The sequence below is a fragment of the Gopherus evgoodei genome, chromosome 12 (assembly GCF_007399415.2).
Source record: "Gopherus evgoodei ecotype Sinaloan lineage chromosome 12, rGopEvg1_v1.p, whole genome shotgun sequence".
NCBI classification, from domain to species: Eukaryota; Metazoa; Chordata; order Testudines; family Testudinidae; genus Gopherus; species Gopherus evgoodei.
In genome coordinates this window covers 11909032-11923000 of record NC_044333.1, presented here as the reverse complement: position 1 = coordinate 11923000, position 13969 = coordinate 11909032, and positions in this window count along the sequence as shown.

The window sequence follows — 13969 nt, the reverse complement described above, 5'->3', positions numbered from 1 at the left end:
GGGTTCCAGTTTGAAGAACCACGTGAAGGTTCTGGAGTGGCAAGGGGTTGTAGGGCAGCGTCTTCCCTCTGAATCAGTTTGTCCAATCTTTTGTGGGAACAAGTTTGTTTTGTTTTAACAATATTTCCAGTGCAAAAGACTTTACAGTGTCTACCTAAGGGACCAACCCCCTCAGCTAAGAGGAGCAATCTGAACTTTGGAAAAAGTTTGGATCCAAACTTTGCAGCTCAAGCCTATTTCTAGTTTTCTTTTTTTCCCATTTTAGGAGTGGTAATGGTCCTCTTTGCTCTCACTCACAAACAACACAGTGTAGCTTGAGGAGTAACAATACGACATGGCAGTAATTACACTCATCCATGCCCTCAAAAAAGGGGATATATAGTAATTCCTGTCAACCAGTTTTCCTCCATTCTCAGTTGTGCTTGCTGCTCTTAGTAATCCTCAGAGTGTGCATTCCACAATTCTTTCAGCAGCTTAAAGGTTGGCATTTGCTAAGAATTCTGTTATTGAGAGAGCAAAGCTGTCTGAACTGGCCCAGTTACTGTTGGGCCAATACTTTCATTATCAGCCCTGTTTTCCAAGGGGTTTACAACATGGTCATAAAAATTGTCCCATGGCTAAACATGGGCATTTAGGATGAAATCTTGATTGCACTGAAATTAATGGCAAAACTCCCACTGACTTCAATGGGGCCCAGTTTCATCCATAGTACTGTTTTTGCACTAATATTTTGCCTGTGTTTAAGTTTTAGTGGCACACTCAGCTGCTAGAGTCTGTTGGTTTTGCAGGCTTGAAAAACTCCTATATCACTTGCTCTTCAGGGTCTTCCCAAAAATAGAAATGCAAACCAAGCCTTGATTTGTAAAAAGACACAATGCACAAATCCATGTACATTCACATGTATGATTACGCAACCACATATAGAAATCAAGGATCTGCATCGAACAATGGCCACATATAAGCAGCTGGCCAATTATACAGTCCTGCATATGCTGTTTACTTGCTTTCAGGGTAATCACACACACAGACTTAGATTGATAATGCAGAGTCTTTAATTTATTTATTTATTTTGATTCACATGGCATGTGCCTGATCTTCTGAAAATCAGGTCATGCTTTTCAAATCACTCTGGAAAGTGCTAATGTGGTATCAGGGCTTGGCTACCATGCGTCTCCCTTTATGTTGCGCAATAGCAAAGGACAGCTGCTTTTACCAGCTTCCTGTGGATTTCTCTGGTCCTATGCCACCTTCCCTTCCTAGATCTAGGACAGGGGGTGTATCAAGGGCATGGCTACAGCAATTCTCTATTCTGGTGAAATCCAGCTCCTTGAAATTCTTTCGAGATTGTTATCGCTGGATTCATTAACTGAAACCCTGAGGTAGCTCCAAGTTGCAGTGCTGGCCAGACTGGTCCTTAGCAAGCCCAGAAAGGAAGCATAAAGCCACATTAGTTGCTCCCCACAGTTGTATAGAGCAGAACTCAGCCACAGCTGAGCATTAAAGTTCAATATGAAGTCTTTAAACCATGACTTGAGGACTTCAATAGCTCAGACACAGGTTTGATACAAGAGTGGCTGGGTGAGATTCTGTGGCCTGCATTGTGCAGGAGGTCAGACTAGATGATCATAATGGTCCCTTCTGACCTTAAAGTCTATGATTCTATGAATATTTCTGTCAAAACAAAGGCCTCTCTCAAAATAGGAGGTAGGTGGTCAGAACAACTTGTCTATTTGCCTTCACTACAGAAAGTTAAATGAGTTTGAGCAGTCACTTATGCCCTGCTTGATTGCTGAGGGGGACCTGCAGCTAGAGCAGAGTTACTACAAAAAAGAGATGATGATTTTGGCTCCCATGGTTTCAGCAAATTCAAACCATTAGGTCTGGTTACACAGCTCCACATGCTGAGGTTCACATGGCACTTAACAATTTCCCCCTGTTGGCAATCAGGAACTGGTATAAGACATTGCCCAAGTCAATAATGGCAGTAGGGTCTATTCATCTTTTGCCATTTGATGACTAATTGCTAGGAAAGGCCCTAGAACCCAATTGTTCCTGATTAATTAAAAAACAAAAACACCACATGTTCCAGCTGGCATCAGAGCAGAGCCAACACTTTAGTTTATGTATAAGAACATACAGCACGTAACTGCAATTCCAGCCTTTCGGCTTAAATCAAGAGTGAAAAAACTAAAATCTCCTACATGTCTTCAGACGGGAGGCTGTATCATACATTTGCAGGAGGATTATAGCTCTGTGATCTAATATGTCATTGTCATCTCCATCTTCTATGACTTGCCTTTAAGACTTCAACTTAGCTAAATCAGCAAAAAGCCTCAAACAGAGACTAGATGTGTTTACGATGATCTCCTCTTGTACGAAACAGTAACATCCTCAACTGTGTTCCCTCTAAGCTGCTGGGTTGGTCAGATGTCCCGGAGAGATTCACATGATAGCAGCCATGTTGCTCCATCCTGCAGCTGCTCCCAGGACCCTTCTGCTGGCTGTGCAGAGCGGGAGGGGAAGGGGGTGCTGATGTTAGGGTGTCCCCCTGCCCCTGTGCCCCATCTCTGCAGAGCAGGGGAGAGGGGACAGCCTGGCTCAGGACTCAGAGCTGCTGGGGTGTGAGGTCTCAACAGTGGGAGACTGCCTTTCTTAAAGAGACAGTGCACGGTTTCTGAGACTTCCCCAGTAGCTAGCTCACACAATCTGTCAGTCTCTCTCTCTCTCTCTCTCACACACACACCAGGACCGGCGCTAGGGTTTTGAGAGCCCTAGGCGGACAGCAATTTCCCTCGGCTCCAGTGGAGCTGCCGCAGTGGTGCCTGCGGGAGGTCCACCGGAGCTGCGCGAGCAGCCACCCGTCCACAGGCACGACTGCGGCAGCTCCACGGGAGCTGCCTGCCCACTCCTCCGGACACCCTGGGCTGCCGGCTGTCACAGCGGCGCCCTGATCCAGGGTCAGTGCGCCTCCGTGGCAGCCAGCAGCCCGGGATTTCCCTGGGCCAGGGGACCCCCAGCCCTGGGCTGCCAAGGTGGCGCCCTGACCCAGGGGACCCCCTGGACTGCCGGCTGCCTCTGGCAGCTCAGACTCCCTCTCTGTCCCAGCAGCAGCGGCTGCTCAAGCATTTAAAAAAAGATTTGGGGGCGCTTTTTGGCGCCCTCAAATCTCGGCACCCTAGGCAACCGCCTAGTCCGCCTAAATGGTTGCACCGGCCCTGACACACACACACACACTCTCTCTCTCCTCCTCCCCTCTGTCCATGTACCCCATCTCCATGGAGTAGGGAGACAGGCTCAGAACAGAGTAGAAGCTTTCAGTGAGTGCCTTAAAGGGACAGCACATGGCATCTCTCAGAAACTTCCCCAAAAGCCAGCACACAGTCTCTGTGTGTCTGTCTCTCTCTCTCTCTCACACACACACACGCTCACCTCCTAACACATTATTATTGTTGTTACTTCTTGGTACTTCCTGCAATGCACATATATTCTCTGCACTTTTATTCTTTCAAAGTGTGTTATTTTAGTGTTTGGACTGCTCTATGCATTTCATAATTATTATTTCTCTTACTCTTAAATTTAATTCTTTGAGTAGTGAGTTCTAAAATGCCTAACCTGTCCTGGCTGGAGTAATTATCCCTATGGTAACTTTTAAAAAAATATCTAGGTTTTTTTGTTTCTACTGGTGGCACACATCCACACATACCTCAGTGCACATAAAATTTATTCCGCACATGGATGGAAAAAATTAGGAAACATTGGTCCTCTGTACAGGTAAAGAAGGATAATTCTGTAAGGATAGCACTGAATTGGGGACTGGATTCATTTCCAAGTTCTACCACACAGCTCCCATTTAAGCACCAAAATACATGGCCAGAACATCAAAAGAGCTTAAACCCTTTGGGTGCTGATAGCCTTTGAAAATCTGACCCTACATCTGTGTTTCAATTCTGCCTCTGTAAAATGGGAATACTACTTTCCCACTCCTCTATCTATTTCTGTTGTAATCTCTTTGGTACAGTGACTGTCCCTTAGTATGCATTTATAGCTTTGCCTATTGGCTGAAAGAGCTGTGAAAAACTGCAGAACCCTCCCATACTGACCCTTGCCAAAGGAAGATGACTTACAGGGGACCATTCAAGTTGGAAGTCCACTGTACACACACCCACAGCTACGTCATAGCTACATAAAGTCTCCCTCTACTTTCAAATGGCTCCTTGACTTCTCTGACTGACAACATGATCCCAAGAGCCTCCAGGAAAAAAGCAGACATGCCAATTCTTGCAAACTGATCGTGAGAGTCACAGTTCCTAAGTAAAATTAAGCCTTATTCCTGATCTCACAAGAGAACTCTCACTTTTTTTTTTTAAATTTTATTGGGGGGGGGTGCAGCTGCAGCACAAATGTGTTTGCAGTCAAACAGGAGTTATCTCCACCCTAAACAAAGGAATATGGTGTCTTCACTGGGTAGTTACTTCCAAAATACAGTGAAAGACAATGAGAATTCATTTATGTATGAGAGAAGCAAAGCTATTAAGCTCACAAGAGACAGCATGGCTACACCCTAGCCAGGAACAGAAACCTTTACCAGAGAAAAGTGGGGGCCGGCCAATCCTCAAATAAGCAATTGAATCAACTGGAAAGAAAAATCCTGACATTTAAGCGTTTTAAAAGGGAGGGTTAATTTTACACAGAAAGCCTGTCAGACTCCCTGAGAAGTGGGAGAGGGGACTCCATTGCAGCCCCCTCACGCTTGGGGAGGGTGAAGAAACCTAAGGAGCAGAGGTGAGGTTGTGGGCTGCAGAGTGGCTGAAATGAGGAGGGCAAAGCTGATTGGGGTTGGGGGGCTATAGTAATGGTGGGTTCTGAGCAGATGGAGTGAGTGCTGGGAGGGTAAACTGAGGGTGGGGGGCAATGGGGTAGAGGGGCAGAACATGAGGACTGGGGGACTGAACTGAGGAAGGGCTGAATTGAGATGTGGGTTGGGTGGAGAGAGAACTGATGGGGGACATATGTGGGGGTGAGAGCTTCTGTAGCAGAGGCCAAAAATCACCTTGTCCAGTACGCACAGAAGAGTGGACAATGTTAATTGTCACATGCACACACCCTGGGGATGGTCGGGGGAGGGAGGTGTTTCAAAAATCAAGAGATTGATTTAAAAACACACTATAATCTTTTTTTTTAAATGTCATGATTTGGGGGTCAAGCTCATGATTTTTGGGAGTCCAATTCCTGATTTTTTTTCTCTCTTGAAGTTGGCAATACTGAAAAAGTTAACAGAGAAAAGAGTGTAAAGGCAAAAAATATTTGCCAAACTCTTTCAAGTCAGTAACAAGTGTCCCACTGCTTTCATAATCTTTGCTGTATCAAAGGCCATTCATGTTTAATTAATTAAAAGTTAAGCCAAGAAAGAACAAACCAGTACAGAAAAAGAGAAAGGCTAAAGGGGGCGGAAGGAAGGAGAACAGGAATAAAATGAAGGGGTGGGAAGCATAAGCAAAATGGAATAAACGAGAAAAAAATAAAAAGACTAACATGACTCAGCGGCACAGCTCCCAAATGGACTCAAGACCCGTTTTTGGAGATGGAAAAAATATGAATGAAAAAATCACATTAAACAAATGTTACCCATGACATTTTTTACTCATCCTTTCACACCTTTTCTTGAAATTTTCCATAACAACTGTAGTTCATTCTGAAGCCTAAATCCATCAGCAACTTGAAAGATATAAATATTTGAGCCTATTCCGTTTTTCTAAATAAATAAAATATAGCCCTGCTGGGAGGAAGGACCTGCCTCATTTCTTAGGGAATGTTCTTCATTTGAAGCGAGTAGCAGGTCCAAATGCTGTATTTGAAATCATACAATAAGAAAACCAGCCTATAAAAAAGAAAAGGCTTCTGTTTCATAAAGCTGCATTTTTCAGTAAGAGATTTAGAAAGAATTTGAATTACTTCTCAACTGAAGCATCATCGAGATTAGATAATTCATTAACTTGCCAATAGACCACATTGATATCACCCAAAGAGAGAGTGCAGGGAAAGGAGAATGCTAAAGCTGTAACACTGATTGATTCCTACAGAAAGGAATAGCGCCTCCAAGTGAAATGCTGAAAGAATGGCCAGGACAGTTTATAGCAAAGTAGGAGAATATAGAGTCGCACAAAAGCCTGAGAAGTTTCTAATAGAGAGATGTTCCTATAATAAAGAAATTTCCATAGCAGATCAGGTGAGCTTTCCGTCCAGTTTAACATACTCCAACAATCTGACCATGAGTGGAATCAAAGAAAAGCCCATAATGGGTAATTATGGATCATCATCTTTCTTACTAACGATCACAATTTAGCAGCTAGCTTGTGCCCAGAAATAAAAGGATTCATATCATGTTTTTCTATGTCTAATCTGATTGAGACCTTCTCATTATCCAGATAAATATCCAGCCTTTATTTAAGCCTACTAAGCTTTTGGCCTGTAGGATATCTTGTGGTATTGAGTTCCATAAGATAATTATGTTCTAAATAAAAGTATTTCCTTTTGCTTAATTCAAGTAATTTCTGGGGTATAAATCTTACTTTCATTACTGTAACTGAAGTCAGAGTGAGGACAACCTTGCACACTCCCCTAACTGTACATGTAAAAAAATAATCCATGTTTAGTGCAAGCACCTCTTTTTCAATATGTTATGATGAATTCCGGTCATGGTCACATTTACAAAATACTTTGCTTCTGTGGAGAGCAGGAGAGAGCATGGTTAGCTCAAAACAGTGCCTTGTCTCACCGGCTCCACAAGGTCCCAGGCTCTTAAAGGAATAGTGGTGTGAGATGGCCCTATACCTTCTCTCTCCTAGATGCTAACTGTTCCCCAGGACCGTCTTCCCCTCTCCCAATGAATGCTTCACTTATTTTTCCAGACTTCATCTTCTTTCCCTGGACCCCTTAATGGGGTAATTGGCCTCCCACTTCTCTCTTCTGACCTTAAAACATGGCAGATGGCATAAAAACATGTCATGATATATTCAAATGAAATGCAAATCATTACAAAAGGCTTCTGTGAAATTCAAGATTAATTTGGCCACTTTGTCAATAACTGCAGAGTATCAGAGACTGCCACACAACACCCAGAACTTGCTGCTTAATGTAGAGAATTGTGATAGTTCTGCCATGTATATATTTCCTGCAATTTCTAGTTCTTTAGTTTGCACTTTTTAAGACACAGCTTCAAAACTTTTTCATTGCCTTGCTTTTACAAAGCTGGGGAACTATGCGCTGGATACTTCTGGAGAGATTGCACAGCTCAAGGGTGCCACCAACAGAGAAGGAAGGGATAGGATTTGATTATTACAGACACAGGCCTTGTATGTCTCCACATGCTACAGAGTGGGTGTGTATGATATACATATTTTCTGTTTTAATAGTAGCAGTGATCTGTTTATCATTGTCCTCACAACAATATTTCCTCACAGCAGAGCCTGGGATTGCACTTGCTATTGAGATGCCTTGTACAGAGTCCAAAAGGAACTAAGTTATCTTATTCTTCCTTTGGGATGTAGGGTTGGATGAAGAGGGCTTAGGTCATACCACATTCAATATGCACCTTTGGGAGGTCAGGATGACTCCTCCCTTCTAACCCAGTTTTCCTGCCTCTCTGTATATCCCTTGAAACCCTAAAAATGACAGGTAGTCTGGGACTAAATATAAATGTGTTTGTGTTGGGCATAACTTCTCTACATCGTGGACAGAAATCCTGAAATGATTTCATTAAAACAAATTATTTATTGTAAGGCAACAGCAAGAGTATTTCATTCTCTTATTTTGATATTTCCTGATTATTTTTAACCAGTAACATTTACAGTAGAACTTCAGAGCTACAAAAACCGAAGTTACAAACTGACCAGTAAGCCACACATCTCATTTGGAATTGGAGTACAATATCAGGCAGGAGCAGAGCCAAAAAGAAAAAAAAAAAGGCAAATACAGTACAGTATGGCATTAAATGTGAGCTACTAAAAAAAAGGAAAAGTTTAAAAAAAGGTTTGACAAGGTAAGAAAACTGTTTCTGTTCTTATTTCATTTAAATTAAGATGGTTAAAAGCAGCATTTTTCTTCTGCCTAGTGGAGTTTCAAAGCTATATTAAGTCAGTGTTCAGTTATAAACTTTTGAAAGAAAGAGCATAACATTTTGTTCAGAGTTACAGACGTTTCAGAGTTATGAACAACCTCCATTCCAGAGGTGTTCGCAACTCTGAGGTTCTACTGTAAATGGCAAAGATTAGCACTAACAATGAGCAAACACAAACACTAGCTAGCACTTTTACTTTTCAGGGGTTGCTCTATTGAAGGTGGAGCAAGAATCAGACTGCTGGGCAGAATGTTCTCACACTGCCATTAGGTCTCTCTTTTCCTGCAGCACTAGAAGTTTGACCCCCATCCCCATCTTTCTTGCAGGCCTAATTCAGTGCAGCATCTTACCACCGCCCAGAAAGGCAAGAGAGTTAACTTTCTCCAGACGCTATCAAATCTTTCTGACATTGTGCATCAAGCATCTCCTAGAGCAGTGTTTCTCAAACTGGTGACCAGGGGGTCCGAAAGTCATGTCCAGGGCTGCTGGCCCCACTGATCAAATCCTTCCCCTCCCTCCCAGTTCCTGCTGGACACGGCAGAACAGCTGCTCAGTGGAGTACAGGAGGCACTGGGAGAGAGAGGCAGGAGCAAGGATGGGACATGCTCAGGGGAGGAGGCAGGAAGAGGAATGGCAGGGATGGAGGAGGACTGAATTTTTTTTCTTCAATTGTAAACAAACATCAAGAAGCTTGGGGGGGGTCTGTGAAACTTTTTAAATCAAAATGGGGGGGTCCTCAAGTTGCAAAAGTTTGAGAATTGCTGTACCTAGAGCAAAGCAGCTGTCACCCTCTCCTGCTTGAAAAGTCCACATGTCTGAGAGAGAGAGAGAGAGGTGATAGTTTCATAGCAAATCTTGATGTTTCACTGCTTGGAAACGGAAACCTAACTCCCCATGGGGCTAACACACTGCTGCAGGTCCCCTGCCCCAACCTGATGTTCTGATATAAATCAGAGTTTTATTTCACTCAGCTTGTTTCAAACTGTCTCAAATCCATGTATTTTTACTTTAAAAAATAAACAGAAATAGACAGCAACTAACAGTCTTAACCAGTAACATGCCTGCAAGGCATTTTCAAATTTTGCAGGATTTTCTCTCTCAGACAACTCCATCAGTACCACTCAGAGTTCAGGAACATTTCCAAGGACTATCAATCTATTGTTACCTTAGCAAATCAGGTGTTCCCGTGAATTGGAAGAAAAAAATAGGAAAGACTCAAGATAGTCAGCCACATTATAAATTATTATTTATATTTTCCTTTAATTGAAACATTTAAATGATACATTGGGAGCACGGTAAATAATGTGTAATGCAGCATAGAATAGGATTTGGTAACTTTAAACATCCACTACTACTATAAAAAAGGGGAATTTTTGATGGTAAGGTCAGAGACAGCTTTCAATTTGCAATAGGTGAACTTCAAAAGACCTGGAGGAGCAGTTAGTGTAAGCGTTTGAACTTTGACTGCTTATCTGAGCTGGGACTTCAAATCTCAGAGAGCAGATGCTTTAATGAGATTTCTGATACTGTACTTCCAGGTGACTGGAAACTGAAACTCTCTTGCAGTGTGTTAGGCCTTTGGGCTTCCAGGCAAAGGCAGAACCCGGAAAAGGAGATGAAAATTGACATGAAAAAATAATGGAAAAGGGAAAGTTGCAAGAAGTGTTTCAAACTTCATTAAAGTTTGGGTTGAGTTTGGAGGGAATGTGGAGATAAATTATACCAAAGCCAACTGCCTCAATGAGGCCTGGCAAATCATTATAAAGTTTCTCATAAAAAACAACTTTTCCTTTTCACCCTCTACAGGATGGGACCTGTTTTTTCATGTCTGCAACACACTTGGTCCATTATATAAGAAAGAAATAATGCATGTGTTCCTCTGGGAATTTAACAGCGACTATGGATTTCAGCCACCAATTTTTTGTTCATGACTCTGCACTCTAATGCTCCCCCTTCATCCAGGTTGGCATCACTGCCTGCCTTCCAGTCTTTCCTCCTAGATGTCTTGCCACTTCCTCACACCACATGTGGCAAAGGCTAAACTTCTCATCTGTTCTCCAAACCTCTCTTACCTCCTCTTTCTCTCTCCTCTGCTATCCTCACAAGCTCACCACCTAAGGGTCATCTGTGTCTCCACATCAACATACTCCACACGGAGATAATCTTAGTTGAACACCATTATCATTCAAATCTACTTTTTTTAAAAAAAAAAAAGGCTGGTCAAAAACGTGGTCAAAACTTTGATGGAATATGGGGTTTTCAATTAAATGAACATTATGGACAATGAAGAGGGTATGGTTAACTCAATTTTTAGTTTATAACAAAAATCATGTTTCAATTAAGTCATTTTTTTCCACTGTTGTAGTTTCCTAGTTAAACTTCAGTTTGCTTTGCTACATTCTGCCTAACTACAAGTCTACTTAGAGTTACAATTGGGGGTTCTCTCACTGAAATGGACGACCCACCAACCCGATTCATGTGGCAATTTCTGTGCTCTATATTTTCCAGCAAGTTCTAACAAAACAGAACAGATTTCAAACCACAAAATCTGTTTGTCTTTCTTTTAATCACTTACATCTGTTCCTTTTCATATATTGCATTCTGATGCAGTTTAACTACCGTGGTTGAACACATTATTTTCAAATTTCCTTGCTAAAGGAAAAATACTGTTGGCCATTTGACACATATTCCTCATGTACCCATCAGAATACACCCCGAAATATCTTTAGATAGATACGATAGAGGGTTTGGTTGCTTAGGGGATAGATAATGGAACAAATGCCAACCCAGGTCAACAGCAATCAATAGCTGTTACCTTCTGATGTTCTCTACATGAACTGAGACAGAGTGTTAATACAGTCCAAAGCAGAAGAGTGTCTGTATCATAATGAGTGTCACAACTGGCAACCTTGTTGCCAGTCTCAAAAGAAATGCCCTGGACTGTGTAGACACAGATTGAACTATCTTCTCCCACACCGATGTAGCTGCATCAGGTCACGGGTGAACCACATTGCCAGTACCACATAGGGGAACTTGCACTCCAACTGCAATTGCAATACTGAACAAAAGACCAGTTCACAGGACAGCGAACCAATCACCTCCTTGCAAAACTACATTAAAAAAATTATAAAGACTACAATGCAACAAAGCCAAAAATATATCTAACAAATAACAGGAAGCTGAATGCTGCTTGTTTTCATATCCACAATACTTGGTGGGAGTAGCTATTCACTAGCAGGCAGGTAGTATGCCAGCTACTCCTATTTAGAGACAGAGGCTGCATTTGAACAGAAAACAATTATATGTTGTGTTTGGCACAGCAATTTGGTTCTCTTTTCTTCATTTCAATAAATATTTACATTTTCTGGAAGAAAGAAAAATGTACACAGTTTTGTTCCATCTTATATTTTCTCCCCCTGAGAACATTGTGTAGTTAAGCTACTTCATTGCACCAGGTTCTTCAAGAAGCCATGAAGCTGGCATGGTATCAATGTCACTACTGGTCTTTGAGATCTATGCTTTAAAAGCTATTCAAACAATCAAGAAAGTGACGGTGTTACAGTTGTCAACACGGACTCGAGTCAGAATCTGTAGTACAACTAGTTCTTAGGTCAGGACCTTAAATAAGATTAACCATTAGTTTAAATTTATCTTCTTTTATTTAGAGAGAAAATGTATATGAAGAAAGCTAGCTATAGAAAATAGTTAAATAATCCTGAGCCAGTCAATGGCCTCTGTTCAAAGGTCAGCTTGAGAAGACCTCTAAGTATATCCATCTGCTAACTAGAGAGTCAATATACTATCTTCTTTATAATAACATTCCAAAAATAATAAATAAATATTATATATATATATATGCGCATTTGATTTTTCTGCCCCTTTCTAACCATGTTTTTTATTGTTTACTACAGCTTCTGTTCCACATGAGCTCTAAAATGGTTTTGTACATTAAGGCCTGGTACAAGTAACCCAAAGACTATGTAGTTTTATTTTTAAATTATAGGGAATGGCCATGTAGGAACAAACAGAAAAGGGCTAAAATCAGGCCTACAATCTGAACCATTGGATCTGTTTCTCCCCACCCACACGCTCACACACCATTATTAGCCCCAGGTCAGAACCACAATCAAGAACACCTGTTTTCATGAGACTTCAGCAAGATGACGAAAGTCTTACTAGAAGAGTGGAGATACCAATATCTCTGCCTTTCAAGACAGTAAAAATCTCAGAAATAGATTTAGAGACAGCCACCCTCTTGGATAGAACTTTCCCAATAACAGTTACTGCCAAATTAATAAGAGGAACAAAGTTACCATATGTCTGCAGAACTCAGTGATAAAATCACCAACCCATATACTCCAGCACTAGGAAAGCAAAACCCATTGCCTCATGGTCTTTGCTCCAGCAGCCTCAGCCATTTGATCAGATTTATTGCTCACCTTGATGTCCTACAGAACAATGCACCCTCTGTTGTTCTGGTATTTCAGGAACATCTCTGCATGCTTCCTCTTCTCACACAACTGTTCCTTCAGGAGCTTGGCCATGTGCCTAAGGCCACCTCATCACAGTCAAAGTAGCAGAACTAGAAAAAAAGTACAGGAGATTAATGAAGAAGTCTTACTTTTAGGAGACTATATCCCATATAGAAGATAAGGATCTAGTTAGCAGCTATACCAGGGGTTCTCAAACTGGGGGTTGGGACCCCTCAGTGGGTTGCAAAGTCATCATATGGGGGGGGAGGTTGTCAGTCTCCGCTCCAAACCCTGCTTTGCCTCCAGCATTTATAATGGTGTTAAATATATTAAAAAGTGTTTGTAATGTATAAGGGGGGAGGGGTCACCCTCAGAGGCTTGCTGTATGATAGGGGTCACCAGTATAAAAATTTGAAAACCTCTATACCTAAAACAGAGGAACAAAAATACTTAGGGAAGCATATTCATTTATACCATGAATCATGTAAGTCTCCAGCCTTCCTAACCAATTTCCTGTTATTCCTATACTCCAGCAAGATTTGTTCCATAACCCCAGGATTTTTGACATTCAAGCCTTTGGGAATGGTTCTTCCTAAGAGCCCACAAGTAGTTGCCCACAAGTTTAGTGTTCACAATATGCTATCAAGTTTTACACGTGACATTTTGTTACACTTGATTAAATGTTTGTAATTCTGACCCCAGGAGATATAAACTGAAAAAATAAGTCTTGGGGAGCTTTCATCGCAAAGCCTGGAGCATAGGAAAAAGAGCCACCCACTATGGAACAGATAAAATCCCATTGTCAGTAGCTCCATAGGTCAACCAGAAAACTCTGGAACCTGGATTCTGTAGGAGCAGCTATGGCCTAACTAGCTGTTACTGCCTGGCCTATGGAAATTCCTTTGTTCAGATTAGTTAGTGCTGCATGGTTGGGCAGTGGATGGGAATGGTTTGTTCATAGAGAAAAGAGCCAACACGATAAAGGTGAGACTGTCAAAACAACCCTTTACTCTCACTGCAAATTAATAAACTCCATTTGCTAGATACTTATGAAGTACACAATAGCATAGCTATGAAAGCACCCACACTATGCTACCTGTCAACTATTCCCCATCAGCAGCCAGAACAGTTATATTATTTCACCAGGAAGTATTTGAGTTTTGTAGGAAGGCACCTGAATGGAAGCATAGCTACAGCAAACACTAGTCAGACTATATAGACATGGTCCTAAAACCAGCAGGACTAAAGCAAGAGATGAGGGCTGGAGAAGTGGGGATTAAGTGGCCCACATTTAGGACATTGAACTGAGAGATTATAGCTATTAGGCATCTCAGTTTCTCCGCAGCCCAGACAGTGACACCACTTGTGCCTTTCCTCTCTG